This window comes from Elephantulus edwardii, unplaced genomic scaffold (assembly GCF_000299155.1).
Source record: "Elephantulus edwardii isolate Elephantulus edwardi_28Jun2011 unplaced genomic scaffold, EleEdw1.0 scaffold00176, whole genome shotgun sequence".
In the NCBI taxonomy this organism is placed as follows: Eukaryota; Metazoa; Chordata; class Mammalia; order Macroscelidea; family Macroscelididae; genus Elephantulus; species Elephantulus edwardii.
The window spans coordinates 5216366-5221239 of NW_006399926.1; positions in this window are offsets into that span (position 1 = coordinate 5216366).

The following is a 4874-nucleotide window of genomic DNA, read 5'->3' on the forward strand; positions in this document are numbered from 1 at the left end:
AACATAGATTTGCAAGCTGAACTGGAGTGGGAAGGCGACTGGGACTACCCTCATGCATGTATGTAGATTTGAGAAGTTATTTCTGCATATGTGTATCTGTGCTGCTAATACATTTATAAATACAATACAGCATTCAGGAGGCAAAGTAATGTTTGGTTGTTTTTTTTTTTTTACCATTATCCAAATACCTTGAAGAAATGAGTTTCCAGGCCCGGAGGCTGAGGATGATAGTCTTGGGGAGAGGGAAGAGAAGAAGATCAATTGACATAATAATCCACAAAGACAAGTTCTTCCATCTGCTTGAGTGAGAAGTGACTGGAGCCTTAAAGCTTGTAAGTGGCCTTCTAAGGTACGACTGTCTGTATTTCTCATTGAGAGAAAAAAAAAAGAATGAAAGACTTATGGGTCAAGTGAATCCCCGTCTCCATCACCCGAATATCAGAAGATCTAAATGCCTGGCTGCTATCATTCTGAAAGCATCACAAGAGGAAGTCCTGAACAGAGTGGGAGGAAAACATGGAATTAAACTAAAAATCATAAAAAACCCCCAGACCTGGCTTACTGGTCTGATAGAGACACATGAAATCCCCAAGACTACGGCCCTGAGACAAATACTGTCCCAGAACTGGATCCACTCCCATGTTTCATTCAGCCAAATGATGGCCGGTAGTTTAAGGCAAACACCGCCAAGGAGATACATATTCATTAAAACAACCAACTATATTTTAGATCAAAAGGGCAGCATTTGCTGAGGGATAAAGTTCAAAAGGTAGGAAAGGCTTAGAAAGGACAAAGGGAAATGATACACACAGGGAGGAAGGGGGAAGTGTTGCTACATAGCAGAGATTGGGATCAATGTCACAAAATAAATGCACATCAGTTGTTAAATGGAAGGCAATTTATACTATAATCTTTTATTGAAATCTTACACATATGGAGAAGTCTAGAGTAGGTAGTTCAGGTTGAACTCAGTGATATTGAGGTGATATTTTGGTTGTTTGTCATTGTATAACAAACCGTCCCAACACTTGGTGGCTTAAAATATCGATTTATTGCCTCTTATTGTTCTGTGGATAGATGGAACTCAGATGGTGGTTTTCATTTGTGGTCTTTTGTATGGTTGCAGATAGAAGTTGAAGGCATCTTCAACAAATGGTGCTGACAAAATTGGACTGCTACCTACAGAAAGCTGAAACAAGATCCACATCTCACACCATACACAAAAATCAACTCAAGATGAATCAGAGCCCAAAGCCGTCAAGTTCAGAAGAGACAAACTAGGACCACGCTTAGATGGCCTAGTCTATAGCATAAAGAGACTGCCAAATACAGCCAGAAAAGCACAGTCTGGAGAAGATCAAATTGATGAATGGTACTTACTAAAGATTAGGTCTCTGTGCTCATCAAAAACTTTTCCCAACAGGGTGAAAAGAAAGCCTACCGACTAGGAACAAACATTTGGCAATACTATCTCAGACAAAGGTCTGATAATGAAAGTGTACAGAGGGGAGCTCTGGTGGCCTAGTGGCAAGAAGCTGCACTGCAATCCCAGAAGAGCACGGTTCGAATCCACCAGATGCTCTGCCGGGAAAGGAGGGACAATCTCCTCCTGTACCAGTCAGATCTCATTTGACGGTACACGCACACACACAAATAATAAAATATAAAAAAAAGAAAGTGTACAGAATACTCCTGAACCTCCAGAAGAAAAAGACTGATAACCCAATTATAAAATGGGCAAAAGACATGAAAAAACTTTTCATAGAGAAAGATATTTAGATGGTCAACAGACACATGAAGAAATGCTCAAAATGGCTGGCCATATGAGAAATGTAAATCATGCACATCCAAAAACTTCTCCAACAGGGTCAAAAGGGAAGCCACAGACTGGGAAAAGTATTTGGTAATGACATGTCAGATAAGGGACATATATCCAGAATTTATAAAATACTTGAGCAGCACAACAAGATAAAGGTAAACAATCCAACTGAAAAATGGGCACAGAGTATGAACAGACACTTCACCAAAGAAGACATTCAGATGGCCAAAAAACACATGAAAAAATGTTCAAAATCCCTAGCTCTAAGAGAGATGCAAATCACAACAACTATGAGATATCATCTCACCCCAGTAAAAATAGCAAAATTTAATAGAGTAGCAAACAACAAATGCTGGCGAGGTTGTGGAGAAACTGGAACCCTTATTCACTGTTGGTGGGAGTATAAAATGGTGCAACCACTATGGAAGGCTGTATGGCGTTTTCTCAAAAAGTTGCAAATAGAAATACCATTTGACCCAGCAATTCCTCTAGTGGGAAGATACCCTAAAGAAACCATAACTGTCACCCAGGCAGATATATGCACACCCATGTTTATTGTGGCTTCGTTCACAATAGCAAAGAGTTGGAAACAACCTAAGTGCCCAGCAACAAACAAATGGATAGAGAAACTGTGGTATATTCACACAATGGAATACTATGCTGCATTAAAAAACAAGGAACTCATGCAATATTATTCAAAATGGTTGACTCTGGGGGCTAGTATGCTGAGTGAAATATCTCAGTCACAAAAGGACAAATACTGCATAGTGTCACTGTTGTATAATGAGACTGACCAGGGTTGGGGTGAGAATGAGAAAGATTGGATTAACTATGCATACTGCATTGAAACAGATGAGGGAGAGAACAGTTTAAAAGCAATATATAATTGGGTTACGATCGTGACAAGAGTTCAGAATGAAGGCTGCATAATAGAGTGTACTTGGTGGTGGTGGTGGGAGATTGTATACCAAGGAAAGAATTTTTCTGTTACTTTTCAAAGAGAAGAGCAAACTGGGAAGGAGGGGTGGGCAGGAAGAAAAATGCAACAATGTATGAATAGAAATCCAAAATATCTGTAAATGTTCATTAAAATTAATAAAATAACATGGAAAAAAAAGAGAGATGCATATCAACACCACAATGATATACCATCTCACCCCAGTAGCAGTGGTGAAGTTCAGTAGGATAGCAAGCAATAAATACTGGAGAGGATGTGGAGAGTTAGGAACTCTTATACACTGATGGTGGGATTGTAAAATGGTACAACCACTCTGGAAGGCAGTTTGGTGTTTCCTCAAAAGTTGAACATAGAAACTCCATGTGGCCCAGCTATTCCACTACTTAGACTATACCCCAAGGAAGTTAGAAGTGAGACACAAAGAGGGATTTGTACACCAATGTTCATAGCAATGTTATTCACCATTGCAAGAACATGAAAACAGCTCAAATGTCCAACCACAACTGAATGGATTGAGAAATTGTGGTACAGTCACACAATGTAATACTATGCAGCACTCAGAAGAAACAATTTTGAAAAATACTGTTTAACTTGGGAAAGGCTGGAGAGCATTATGCTGAGTGAACGAACTCCCATAAGGACAGATACTGCATAAGACCATTATTGTAAAAATAGAAGGATAACTAGTAAAGCACGTGTGGGAACTCAAGGTGCGGGAGGGCTGAGGATGGGTAGGGGTGAAACCACAGGGCTGCACAGTTTTGTGAGTGGAGGAACGGGGAGAAGGAAGTGTGAAGGATGTGGGATAAAAGGGTAATGATGGGAAAGGTGCAATGGTGATTAATTTTGTAAAACATAATGCATGAGACTGATGGTGTGGAACATGATATGAATGAAGAATAGTGTGAAACACAATGCATATGAACTTTGTAAGCAAACCAATTGAAAAAAAAAAGGAATTGAAGGCAGAATAATTTGAAAATTCAATTTAACTCTGCCTCTATGATACATCTGGAAAGCAAGCTGAGTGCTAGACAGGGGCTCACCTGTGTTGGTGATTTGTGTAACTACCTGTGATGTTGTGTGTTAACTTGGTTGCCTATGATCTTGTGTTTTGGCAGTTAGAACATCATCATTCCCTTGATGAGGCAGGAGGTAATAGAATTACTTCCTTGATGAGAACTCTGCAAACCGGACGCAGAAAGAAAGCAGGGACACCGGGAAATTAATTCTGAAAAATAGGGAAGGCGAGGTAGAGGTCCTCTCACAGCTTAACACTGTGAAAAGGCCACTTTCTTAGCCTCTCTATGGTTTTTATTTAGTTTTAGCCAATCATCCTAAAAAAGCTCAATCTCCAGAGACTATATTTTCCTTATACTTAAGTGTTGCCAACATAACAATGGGTAAACTTAATCTTTAAACTAAGACCAAAGTTCGACACAGCTTCCCCTCCGGTGGGAGGCTGAGTAGAAATCTCTGTTTGCAGAGGGAGGTCAGTCCTGTCTGGACTCTGATCTCAGCTGTGGTCCAGCTAACACTACGTTGGGAATTCATAAGAACTTAAATGATATTGTCAACTTCATGATGAGATCTGCCTTCAGCAGCCAATCAGTTGAAAGGGACTTTCATTGGAGTGTGGCCTGTATATGGACATCCGGCAGAGCACTCTTGTTTTTGCTTGGTCTGGATCCTGCATTGACTTATCACCTCAGTTTCTAGTACTTGAATCTGAAGACTGGCTTGAATGCTGATGCAGGGATCTGCCTTACTTTCCAACCTTGGATTCATTAGCCATTGATGCTATATGAGTCAGAAGAAGTCTCTCTCCTGAGAAGTGATCATGAACTTGGGGCTTGTCAGACTCTGTTAGTGCATGAGCCATTTCCTTTAGCTAAATCTCTCTCTGTGTCTCTCTTCATATATCTGTATATACGTGTTGTTGTTGTTGTGTACCGCAGAGTTGGAATTAACCCATAGCTGATCCACCAATGGGTTTTCAGAGGCAGTTAAATGCACAGGAGGAGATTGTACACACACAACCCATAGCTGATCCACCAATGGGTTTTCAGAGGCAGTTAAATGCACAGGAGGAGATTG